Here is a 13,875-nt window from a genome sequence, read left to right as displayed (position 1 = left end):
CTAGAAAGGCTCAATATCATTAAAAAAATTTGTGCACATTAAAAAGTTTTTCGCCGTTCCAGTGTTTCAACCTTGAAAACACACGCTTCGCATTAAAAGTTTTCAAAGTCCCCGTGAGCATAGCTCAGTTGGTAGGGACATGCATTATTATATGCAGGGGTCGTGGTTCGAACCCCGGACACCCCACTTATTCACCTTGAAAAATGTGAATTCTAGTCACTAGACTACTTGACCAAAAAAAAAGTTTTCAATATTTATTTAATTATAGTACTACTAATTTTGTCAAAAAAAATTATAGTACTACTAATTAACAAATGGGAGATTAGTCACTTTAGTCCCTGAATAGGAAAGAAATCGTCGCTTTAGTCCCTGAATGCAGATAAATTGCAAAATAGTCCATGAATGTAGACTCTGTTAGTCAATTTAGTCCTTGAATGCAGACTCCGTTAGTCAATTTAGTCCCCGTGGACTCCATTAGTCACTTTAGTCCTTGAACGCAAATTTAACAATTCTCTTATTTTAGTTTTTTTTATATGAGCTAATCAAATCCTTTTCTTTTTGTATTATTTGCACTAATCACATTGTATATAGATGACAACATGAAAAGGATTTGCAAAACATGAAAGTCAGTCCTAATATTTACAGGTTTCATTCATCATATGAACATCAACGTTTTATTTTTAATTTTTTTTTTGTCACATGTTATATATACTCTTTCTTCTTTTCCGGGTTGTATAAGGAACCATGATAATTGCTATATATATATATATATATATATATATATATATATATATATATATATATATATATATATATATATATATATATATATATATATGGGGTTTGCTAGAACACACCCACTAGTTTTTATGTGGGAGTGTTTTAGCAAGTAAATAACTAAAAAGTGGTTAAATACACCCTAAGGTGTATGTTGCTATAACACACCTTCTAACAATAACAAGTGGGTGTGTTCTAGCAAATCCTATAGGCATTTGCTAGAACACACCCACTAGTTTTTATGTGGGAGTGTTTTAGCAAGTAAATAACTAAAAAGTGGTTAATTACACCCTAAGGTGTAGCTTTGCTAAAACACTCCCACATAAAAATTAGTGGGTGTGTTCTAGCAAACCCCTATATATATATATATATATATATATATATATATATATATATATATATATATATATATATATATATATATATATATATATATATATGAGATTTGCTAGAATACACCCACTAGTTTATATGTGGGAGTGTTTTAGCAAGCTACACCTTAAGGTGTATTTAACTACTTTTTAGTTATAATTTGCTAAAACACACCTTCTAAAAAATAAGTGGGTGTATCCTAGCAAATGCCTATAGGAGTTGCTAACATACACCCACTTATTTTTTAGAAGGTGTGTTTTAGCAACATTCACCTTAAGGTGTATTTAACAACTTTTTAGTTATATCTTTGCTAAAACACACCTTAATAAAAACTAGTGGGTGTATCCTAGCAAACCTATATATATATATATATATATATATATATATATATATATATATATATATATAGACTCTGAACATTGATCCAGACTCAGAACACTATCAGACTCTGGACTTAGTTTAAAAAGTAGAAAAAACTAACACAATTCAACCCACCTCGATATTTTTGAGTTCTTCCCCCTCCACCTCTTCCCCATTAACTCTTGAAGCCTCTCCCATGTTTCATCTCCACAAGGAAATGTAGTAATACATCACAAAGAATGCAACCACGGTGCAACATAGAGCCGTCTGCCAGAAGAGTTGTTTTTCTAGGTTTTAAAGTCTTTTGAGTTATAACCATTCCATCAATTTTCCAAACAACAAAATGAGAATTTTGCTTCGTTTCAACATAATTGAATGAAATATCAATTCATTTTTCTCCGTTCGTTATAAAACATCCAAACAAAATGACCCATCCTTTAGCTAATTGATCGACGACAATAAAATATGATAGTTCTTCATTAGATATAAGTTATAGAGTCTGTAGAGTTTGTTTGTTTCAGTTTAATGTTGGATTTAGAGTTATTTTGAATAAATTGTTGTTTTGAAATTATTGAATCAATTAGATTTGTTCGCAATCAATTTCTCTATAACCAGCAATTTCTTGTAATGTTGTTTTAATTATTGTTTTCGACTAGATAGGTTGTTCATAAGAAGTGAAAATTCACTGCAGAAGATATGGAGTGGTTACTACAGGTAGGGCTGACAATGAACCGAACCAACTCGAATATAGTTCGGAATTCGACTCGACAATTCACTCGTTGAACTTGGTTCATGAACCAAATGAGCTGAACTTGAGCTGAAAATAAAGCTCGTTAAATAAGTGAGCCGAACTTGAGCTATATGTAGTTCGACTCGATTGGTTCATGAGCTGGCTCGATAATATATGTTTGTATATTAAATAATAAATTACACACCAACATAAAAAAGAAATATGGCCAACAACTAACAATAACAAAATAAGAGTAGTCTCTTTTAATAATAAAAAATGGTGAGAAAAAGTTCCACATTGAAAGTTAAGCATTGTCAATATGCTTTCCCAGAAGTTAAAATAGTCCCACATCGGTGGGTTTAAAATAATAGAGCTGAGCTTATCTATATAAAAAAGACGGAACTTCATTATACTAACATTCAACAGTTGCGTGTGGTACTTTACCTGTGAAGCGCTATTTTACCTTTGAGTACAAAGTTTATAATTTTTTGTTTTTGTATTCGGCACAAATTTATGTATTATAATTTGTGCTATTTTAATATTTACATTTTTAAAAAATTGAAAGCTCAAACTAAAAATGGGCATTTTAGTTATTTGATTTGACGAACTGAACCTAACGAGTTGAGCCGAGCTGTTCGTGAACTTTAAACGAGCCGAACTCGAGCTTAACAAAAGGTTCCTATCGAATCCGAGTCGAGTTTCGAGCCGAACCAATCTTTATCGAGTCGAATCGAGCTCAGACAAGTTCGACTCGGCTCGACTCATTTCCAGCCCTAACTACAGGTACCTAATGATGAAATAAAACTAAGTTCATCTTTTGTTGCTCAAATCACATGGCAGAGAAGCTGAGATCCCAGTTCCCGGTGCATTTGAAACATCAAAGTCTATCAAATCTCACAGTGTTGATACATTAAAAAATAAGTGATGCCGGAGGGTTTTATTAGTAATTTAATAGTATATATTATTTCAGCCTAATTTTCTAGAACTTTCTATTTTGTTTTCAGTTTGTTATTTTTAGGCCCATTAGGGTTTGTTATTTCCCTATTTAAGCTTAATAGTTTTTTTTTGACAAAAACAAAACGATATTCATTCATTCAAATCGATAGAGTACATCAGATACAAACATCGCAAAAAACGTAAACCTACAAAAAATATGATAAAACCTAAATCACCGAAATTCACATGCTTCCGGATCTGCAATGTTGACGCCAAATCATTTGTTGAATTTGTAAATGACTAATGCCGATCTTTCAATAGGAACTAAACGAACACCGCCACAAGACGCGAAATCAAACGCCGCACAAGATGACGACAACATAATGCTGCTCTTAGACGACAAAATCACAAAAAAAAACAAATGCAGAAACTTGATATATGTGAAAACCACTTATTTAGATTGAAAGAAAAGAGAAAAAAGATGTAGAGGGGGTGATTATAGGTCACAAAATGACCAAAACCACCCCTCCTCGATGAACGAAGGGGAAAGAAAGTTTAGAGAGAAGTTGGAGTTTCTCTTGCTGGAAAGTTTAGAGATTTAAGCTTAATAGTTGTAGCCTAAGAGGACAACTTCTAACTTTTATTCAATCAATAATATTTTATATAGAGTTTTTCTCAATTTCTGTTGGAGTCCGGAACCCTATTTTAACAAGTTTGTCGCTTGCGAACTTGTCTCTTTCAATTTAGGTTTAACGCTTGCTAGCCTACGCTTCCGTACTGCGTCAGTTGGTATCAGAGCAAGTTTCTCTTGTTCTTTTCCTAACGTGATCAACCATGGGAGATCAACCGGTGACGAAGGCAGATTTGGACAGTTTAGCTGCGACGGTCAAAGCTATATGAAATCAGATGGCGGCTCATATGGTGGCGTTTACCACAACAACAACGTAGCTAAGATTGACAACATCAACATCAACAGGAAAAAACATAACGGAAGATGTGAACCAATTAGGGTTCATGATGGAAACAATCTAATTAGTTCGGATTCGTGTTCTATTGAGAAAACTGATTTTGTCGAGAAAATGTCGAATCACTAAAAAAAGCTGCAGATTTTACGAGAACAGGCCAATTCAGCTAAATTTATCGAAAGGGATCATAAAGCACTAAAGGCTAAATTTGATGAAGATGAATTCAAACCAGAAGGTGGAGATTTGCGACAACATGAAGACAACCTTTCAACAAACAACAGTGAAGTTCTACAAACAGTGAAACGTGAGGAAGTTCACAGAAGTGTTGAAGATTCACCGCAACCCTCCATTTGTAACCAAAAATTCCCAAAGTCAAACCAAATTCACAATATAATTATGGATTCAAAATTTGAGGACCTCGCACTTGATGATGTGTTCGTGGCTCCGTTGATTTCAATGATGTTGACAACCAAATACACCAACACGAAGCAGCTGAAACCCTTGCTGGTGGTCATGGAACCTTCTGTATCATTTATTATGCCACTACCAAAATTCGTTTTGATCGTTTCCAGTTGGATCAAGCCCATGTTCGCACAATCATCCCTCTACCCTGAATAAAGATGTTGATTTCCAGGTAAATTTCAAACCTCTCTCACCTAACACAATTTGTGTATCCGCGCAATCATTACTTCCAGGCTTTGATTGTCTCAAATGTTTTGATCCCGGTGGGTCCTTATCATCGTTGTCTCCGCACGTTTCGATTTCGTTTTCGTGTCCACCAAGAGTCTCACGGTCATGCATTAATCAAGTTTTTGTTGAACGTGGTTGTTATGGCACAAAGGAGACCTTACACGCCAAATTTAATCACTCCCCGATCGCACCTCTGCCAAAGCCACCTGATATCGACACAATTCCACCAACAACCTATGTTACAGCCTCAACATTTTCACAAGTTCTTTAAATGTTTCGATAAATATATCTTTCAGTGAACCATATGTATAGGTGAAGGTTTTAGATGCAAGTCTGTGACTGCCTGCAATCTTCTTGTCTATGGTGTTGTTCAGGTTATACCATTTTTCTTTAGAATTCTGAAGACAAACCTCATGTATTCTCTTCTTGTTAGTTTATCCTCTATTGTTCAATACAACCGAGCAATCCTTGTAATGGATAAGAATTTCTGTACTGATATAGCTGGTAATAGATTTACAAGAATGCCAAATTCAAGTGTTTATATACATATTGACAGAAGAAAGGTGTATGTCAACATCAGGATTCATGTATCCAACAAGCTACTTCAAATTAACAGTGAAACTAGAAGAGCACATGCAACTAATGATCATAACAAGCTAACAGTGTATTTGTACTTCTCCACTCCATTTTGTTCCTTATTACAATGGCATAATCCACATCACATTGACGATATTTTCTCTCACAAGACTGATATTGGAGTGCTTGAAGATACTGGGAACCGTGCCCTCCATGGCATTTAACGTTTACAAAGTTACTCTAGGGATTATCAAGCTCGTTGTCATCGCAAGGAGCTATGGAGAGGAATCACTACTCTTCAGTCAATTATTAGAGGAGGGAAAAGCAGAAAAGAGTTTGCAACTTTGCTTCAGAGACAGAGCTGCTGTTATTATACAGAAGCACGTGAAAACAGTATATTAAAGTAAAAAAATGAAATATACCATTGATGCTACACTTGTCATACAATCATTTATTTGTGGATGGTTAGTCAGAAGGTGCTCAGGAGATATAGGATTTTTAAAATCCGGAGGCATGAAGACTAACGAGTCAGATGATTTTTCTGGTGAACTCTCCATACTGTCATCAAAATGCATATCACTGAATTTGACTTGAGAAAAAACGATGCACCAGAAAGTTATGCAGTTATCAAAGGCAGAATTTTGGTTAGGGTTTATGTGGTTTACTCTCTTGGCACTAAGTGTTTTAATCTTAGTTGTATTTTTGTTGATTATGAGGAATAAGTTTCAGTAACTGAGATAGTAAAAGCACTATATGGGAATGAGTTGGTTGACTGTGGTGACATTCACAATATTTTAGATTTTAACTTGGCTAAAAAATTTTGTTGCAAAATGGAGGCTATCACATTACTGATGGTGGTTAAAGAAAGAGGTACAAGGTTGCAGGCACCATATATTGGAGTGCAATGTGTGTCCAAGCTATGTCATAACTCATGGGGATCCTCAAAGCTTTATATGGATCCCCATGAGTTATGACATAGCTTGGAATGGTCTTCCCACACCATTTGAAGATTTATTTGCTTATTCATGGAATGGTAGTATTGACTCTATGAGTGGATTTAAAAATATTCTGGAGCATGTCCAAGTGTTGGCACCTGAACTACATCATGCTCATACTTGGGGCTACTTGAGCGACCTATTTCATGATGAATGCAGTTCTGTTTTGTCAATTATTCACTGTTGTTTTGTTGACAGGGCAGGGAGAAAAGAATTCAATTTTGTTTCTAATACTAAGGAAGGCAGTCAATTGAGTTTGGGTACAACACAATTGGAACAATTGCAAGTGTCCATAAAGGTCTTGATTGGAGAATCAAATTGCCAAACAAAGAGGTTCTCAGCAATACAACCAAGGGAAGTTATTCTTTTTTGCAAGAGTTTGGATACCACCATGAAGACTTCTTTTAGAAAGGGCATAAAAACAACCGACTTGTTCATTGAAGGAGTCAACATGCATGAGAAACTTTTTTATCAGAATGAGAACTTGGGGTCGAGTTCTTTAGAGGTGGAGGAGACTAATGCAGGAGGGTTTTATTAGTAATTTAGTAGCATTTATTATATCAGCCTAATTTTCTAGAACTTTCTATTTTGTTTTCATTTTGTTATTTTTAGGCCCATTAGGGTTTGTTATTTCCCTATTTAAGTTTAACAGTTATAGCCTAAGAGAACAACTTATAACTTTTATTCAATCAATAATATTTTAGTGATTTTTTCTCAATTTCTGGTGGATTCTGGAACCCTATTTTCACCAATTTGTCGCTTGCGAACTTGTCTCTTTCAATCTAGGTTTAACGCTTGCTAGCCTACGCTTTCGTACTGCGTCAATAAGAGATAAGACACAATTCAATTATAATATTATTTAGTGCCTACTTTCATTTTATTATCAACATCTTTGAGTGTAGAGTCATAATTTTAACATCCATGAAGTTGTAAAACGAAAAATATAAAAGATACAATTATTGGATGCTAGTAAAAAAATTTAAATGGCAACTCGCGGTACAACAATAAGGTATGGCAACTCGCGGTACCCTCATGGGCGCAATTTCATCATAAACTTTACACATGTGTTGTTAAGGCACTTATAAACTAAAGGATACGTAAGGTTTGGACAATCAGCCGCATTTACACAATATATTTTTTCTACAATGAAAGAAGAGAATAAAATAATGTTAATAAAATGATATAAAACATTATGTGTGAAGTAAATATTAAAGACGGAAATTTGAAAATGGTTTTAAAAAAAAATGCTTACTGTTACCCCCCTTGGCAACAAGAAATAGGGAAAGAATTAAAATCATAGTAAAAACAAACTTGAGAGTTCTAGCCATATTTTTTCTATGTCGTACGAAATAGAATATGATTTGGTCAATTTATAGTGTATTAAGGTCAAACAATATTGTTTGTGTGTGGTATTGAACACTTAAGTAGATGAATATGCTGTGTTTGCCCCTTTATCACACGTAGTAAAGGGGTAACATTAAAAAAATTGGTAATCATTATAACTTATTTTATTTTTATAACTTTTCAACCTTTCATGATAGAAAGGGGTAAAAAAAAGATAAAAAAATATTGTAATTATATGTGTGTGTCTATATATATATATATATATATATATATATATATATATATATATATATATATATATATATATATATATATATATATATATAACACTTAAGTAGATGAATATGTTGTGTTTGTCTCTTTATCACAATTAGTAAAGGGGTAACAAAAAAATGGTAATCATTATAACACACTTTTTTTTTTTTTTTTAACTTTTCAACCTTCCATGATAGAAAGGGGTAAAAAAACAAGAATTTAAAATTGTTCAACCACAACGAATTTATTTGTACAAATAATGCAACATCAACATGACAGCATAATTATGCATTAGTTGAACAGTTTGTAGGATATTTTCATATAAAATTATTTGATCGTAGGTAATGAGTATCATATTTTTGTTGTTGCATGCTTTTTTTAGACATTATTATTCACGTCATTTCATTCGGGACACCAAAGCCTGCCCATCCGTTTAGGCCCACCCTGCTTAAGTCCGCCAAAAACATGATGAGATGAAACCTGTCAAATTAGATGGCCGGGTCTGAAATCCTACATCGCCTCTTTAGTGGCGGGCCGGTCCGTCAACCAAAACAATAATCTTTAATGCACTTTTTTGACAATTTTTTTGCTATAAAAATTTTATTGTTTTTTTTTAAATAAAATTGGCAACAAAACAAATTATGGTAAAAACAAGTGTATGATACAAAATTTGAGTTATTAGGTCGCTCCACTTTAAAAAAAATCTGACCCATTTAACAAAAAAAAAGTTGACAAGTTGGCGGGCCGCCCCGTGTAACTTCTCCTTTAATTAAACTTAAATAAAATTTATAATTTTTGAAAATTCATGATTTGTACGTTGAATAAGTTGTATCTGATGACAAGTTAAAATTATTATCAACAAGAGCAATTTAAACGCTCTACCGATCTTACAAGATATTGCCTGTCATGGAAATAAGGTAGATAGGTACAACTTGTATCTGATGACAAGTTAAAATTATTATCAACAAGAGCAATTAAAACGCTCAACTGGTCTTACAAGATACTGCCTGTCATGGAAATAAGGTAGATAGGTACAACTTTCGAATGAAACTTTAATAAGTATGTAAATACTTTCATAAAATTGCTCTTCTCCCAATCAAAATTGCTCATTCCCACATAAGCTACCGAAAATACCGCCAACATGAGTTAACTCACGTTCAGTAAAACCGGCGTGAGTTAACTCACGTTCGATAACAACCAACGTAAGTTAAGTGCTGTTGAAAAAAATTACCAACGGAAGTTAAGTCTCGCTGGTAGCATAATTCTTTCCTATGTTTGCTTTACATTTATGTGTCGTATTGTATGGACATGTTGCCTTCATCACAACATGCCTCCAAAATGCATGTCCAATGCTATAATTTATTTTCAATCATTATTAAGTTTAGATTTAGACAAGAATGTTCAAATTCAGTTTTTTTCTTCTTATTTAATTAGAAACTAGATTGATGACCCGTGCGCCCAACGGGTCTTGTGAGCTAAAATTTAATGGTAGTAGTATAATGCATTTAGTACTGTAACGTTATGAAAGATAAATCATAATAATATATGCTAGGAGAAATAAGAACATATATGAATTTGTAGAATGTCTTAAAATAGTAAATATGAGTAGTCGTTGATAGTAAAAATAATTTGGTAATTGAAGTTTGAAAATCTTAGTACATCACTGAGATATTACATTACACGTTACGAAATACTTCCTCATAAACGACATTAGATGTCACAGTAGTGTCCTCACCATCTTCATCAGTAATCAAAATCTTTAGCCCTTCCTTATATGTAACCCTCGAAACAATAACATACAATTGTCCGTTAGAAAAAAACAGGAGTTGGGAGATACACTCCAACATGCTTAAGTGATTGTCCTTGACTCTTGTTAATAGTCATTGCAAATGACGCAGCTAACGAAAACTGTCTTCGTTGAAATTTAAAAGGAATTCTATGATTTACAAAATCCGAAAAATGACAATGGGATTATAGAATTTTTCCTAAAAGGATGGTGATCTTAATTTACCGTTTATTTTAACATATAACCAAGCATATTGTTTTTTCTATATACTAAACCGGTTTAGGGCATACCATGTATTTTAGAATTATACTTAACAATTTTCTTTTTTTTTAGCAAGCCAAAATGGAATTTTATTACCACACCAATAGCAGTTCCCACGCACAAGGTGTGCCTAGGAGACCACTACAAATTTACAAAGTACAGTAACAGAGGAAAACAAAAACAATTGTGGTTAGCCAATACCCAGACAAGCCAAGGGACTTGACCACCACCTTTGAGTACCTAACACAAATGTGACTTTTTTTAGCTTTCAGCCACATTAACGATAGTAGTTTAATCTTATCAAGCAACCTAGGGACATCAGTAACAACATTATTAACCAGATGATTATTACGATCGTTCCACATCACCCAAGTACAAAGTAGCCATATTAGCTGAAGAAAAGAACGCTTAGCTTTGCCACCACCTGTCATGTACGTAAACTGCACAAAGTGATTAGAAATGTTGTTGGAATCTTCCCCCACAAACCCAATCTAGAGCCGTACCTGCTCCCACAAAGCCGCATAGGATGGGCACAAAAGAAACAAATGGTCGGCTGTTTCCACTTGACCACAACCTGTCACACAAAGAGATGCATCTGGCTGAATAATACCTCTTGCTACCAGATTTGCCATCGTAGGTAAACGGTCCTTAAGAAACCGCCAAGCAAAGATCGACACCTTCAGAGGGACATGATGATGCCAAACCAAATCCAAAGAGCTATCCATATTTGAATTGTCATCAGTTGTTAATAAATCATAAGCACCTCGAACGGAATAACCTCCTATAGGGTCAGGAAGCCACACCCAAGTATCTGTAACATTAGATAACAGAGAAACATCAAGCAGTAAAGCCCTACACTCCTCTAAAATATTCTCCTCCCACGTCCATAACCTACGACGCCAACTCCACCCCATGAGAAAACATATTAGCCACCGTAACTGTTTTGTTAAGGGCTAAATCAAACAACCTCGGAAACCACTCCCTAAAAGGCGCACCACTACCATACCATCTATGGGACCAAAACAACGTAGAGGTCCCGTCCCCCACCTTCCTACTCACACTATCACCGAACCACCCGTCCCCTACCCCGCTAACACCATCACGAATCCTCCCTACCTCCCACCACCAAGAAGAACAACTCCGGCCCCCAACCTCCAACCTCCCGCCTACTTCGCCATAACGGGCGACTAAAACATGATACCACAATCCTTCTCTATCCACCAACATCCTCCAGCACCATTTACCTGACAAAGCAAGATTAAATACCCTCAACTTCCTTACCCCCAAACCTCCAGACTCCTTTGAGGAACACAAAGTATTCCAACCTATCCAAGTAATTTTTCCATGATCCTCACTCCCCCCCCCCCCCCCCCCCCCCCAAACAAAATTTATTCAATAAAGATTCAATGGAAGAGATTATACCTGATGGAGCTTTGAAGAAGGAAAGGGCATAGACAGACAAAGAAGTCAGTACTGATTTGAGAAGAATCAAGCGGCCTGATAGGCCAAACCACAAGTGCACGGTCTATCAAAGTAATAGTAGTAAAAGAGTATCATTCCGCTAGGGAGTTATGAATTCAATTAACTTTTAGAAAATGATTAGAAGAGAAGAAAGATTATAAAATAGGGGGTTTTTAAATAAGAGGAAATAACAATAATAAAATAAAAGGAGCCTTGGGATTATTGGTTCATCCTAATGACAAGTCCTTCACAAGCAAACCCTTAAACTTATAACTTTACGTTAGTCCAAATTTCTAAAGACAAGTTTCTCTTAAGCGTATCAAAGCTTCTCTCGAAGTCAGTGAGTGTATCCCTCCAACAACCACACCTATTCTCATGGGTGATTGCCTTTGGGACCCTTGAAGATCGAAACTTTATATGTCTCATGGTTTGCTAGACTATTCTCATGTTTCGCAAACCTTGTCTAAATTCACTTGTTCGAATATCAAAGCTCCGCGTTCGCTTTATGAATTGATATTTGAGATGATGAATTAACGATTATCAAACCCTCCGCGTTCGCTTCCACGGTTTGATAATAGTTAATTCATGTTAAAGCGGTGAATTTAGATTAGGAATTAAGGTAACATATAATTAGGGTTTAAGGCTTGGCTTGATCCGGACTACGTCATCAGACTTATCCAACAATCCCAAGACAAAGAAATCTACTCACTAACGTTCATTGTAGATATGGAGAAGAAGAGGAAGAAGAACATAAAATAAATAACAAGAAAATAAAGATGAACTTTTATTCTAAGAAACAATTGTCACATATTATTTCCAAGAACAAAAGATGAATGTTTATGATGGAGTGCTACTCTATTTATAGCTTACAATTGACTTAAAATCTAAGCAACTATAGGGGCTAATCAGTAAAACTAAAACAGAGTAACTTGGGCCCGAAGAAAAAGCAGCAAAAGAGACTCTGGAGGGTGGCACGGGCGTGCCACATGTTGGCACGGGCCGTGCCAAGCTTCTGACTTGTGGGAGACATATTTTTGTCTCCGTATCTTCGTATTTTTGCACTGTATTTGCTCCAGTCCTCTTTCTTTTGCTCCAAGACACCTTCCACCATATATTCGTTCCTAAAATAAAAATAAAATGCAATTTGAAGTAAAATATTCAAAAAGGAAATAAAACTAAAATAAAATAAAAATAAATCTAAATAAAACGGTACTAAATAATGCATTAAAACAGACTAAATTATGACTCATCACGGCCACCGAATGAGAGAAACCGGCTATTCCAACCTGACAGTTTAGATTTAATGCGATTCACAACAGGGTCCCAAAACGAAAGTCTCCGCGGATTACCCCCTATAGGTAAACCTAAGTACATGAAAGGAATCTTCCCCACTTTACAACTCAACACCAAAACCGCCTCAGCAAACCACGAATCAAAAATATTAATTCCAACCAACAAGCTTTTATTAAAGTTTACCTTCAAACCTGACATGGCCTCAAAAATAACAAGCGTAGCTCGAAGAGCACGAACATTTGCCCAGCTTTTGGTACCTAACAGCAGAGTATCATCAGCGAATTGAAGATGTGAAACTACCACCGGATTAACTGTCCCAACCAAATAACCTGTGAACAACAGATTATCAACCATTGCTTTCATCAAAATGTGTAAACCCTCAGCTGCCAGAAGAAACAAAAAAGGGGAAAGTGGATCCCTTTGACGAAGTCCCCTTTGAAGCGGAAATTCATCTGTAGGGCCGCCATTAACTAGAACAGAAGCTGTAGCAAAACCAACACATTCTCTAATCCACTTCCTCCACAAAACAGGAAATGACATGAGTTCCATGACCACATCCAGGTACCCCCAATCAACCGAGTCGTACGCTTTTTCAAAATCCACCTTAAACAACATTAACTCCTTCTTTAACTTACTAGCTTCATCAACCACTTCATTAGCTATAAGGATCCCATCAAGGATTTGACGATTTTTAATAAAGGCAGATTGCGTCTCGGAGATGACACTACTAATAACCATCCGCATGCAATTAGCTAACAATTTCGCGATGATTTTATACATACTCCCCACCAATGAGATAGGTCGAAACTTATTAAGTCTCTGAGGGTTGTCCACTTTAGGAATAAGAACGATAAAAGTAGTGCTGATACCTTTAGCTAATTTTCTGTTGCGGTGAAATTCAGAGACAAACCTCATAATATCATCTTTCAACTCAATCCAGAACTCCTTTATAAATCCAAAATTTACCCCATCTGGACCCGGACTTTTAAAACTATCACAGTCCCAAACGGCCTCCTTTAACTCATCCACAGAAAACAGTTTGATCAATCCCCCAGCTTCATTCAAAGACAATGC

The 13,875-nt window shown here is 35.3% G+C and overlaps 2 long non-coding RNA genes across 2 annotated transcripts; both read right to left on the bottom strand.

Annotated features, from left to right (window-relative positions):
- Window positions 1–4,301: 4,301 nt before the first annotated feature.
- Window positions 4,302–6,358, bottom strand: LOC146935783 (uncharacterized). The gene is made up of 2 exons (XR_015030358.1): window positions 5,829–6,358; window positions 4,302–5,753 (listed from the first exon to the last, which is right to left on the bottom strand). It is a non-coding gene; the product is annotated as an uncharacterized LOC146935783 (long non-coding RNA).
- Window positions 6,359–7,243: 885 nt separating this feature from the next.
- Window positions 7,244–7,922, bottom strand: LOC146935782 (uncharacterized). The gene is made up of 2 exons (XR_015030357.1): window positions 7,727–7,922; window positions 7,244–7,541 (listed from the first exon to the last, which is right to left on the bottom strand). It is a non-coding gene; the product is annotated as an uncharacterized LOC146935782 (long non-coding RNA).
- Between the last annotated feature and the right edge of the window lie 5,953 nt (window positions 7,923–13,875).

The sequence above is a fragment of the Medicago sativa genome, chromosome 3, assembly GCF_051527215.1.
Source record: "Medicago sativa cultivar Bolivia chromosome 3, Bolivia_mono, whole genome shotgun sequence".
Classification (NCBI taxonomy): Eukaryota; Viridiplantae; Streptophyta; class Magnoliopsida; order Fabales; family Fabaceae; genus Medicago; species Medicago sativa.
The sequence above is the reverse complement of the archived record's forward strand: the minus strand, read 5'-3'. Positions and strand labels throughout refer to the sequence as shown.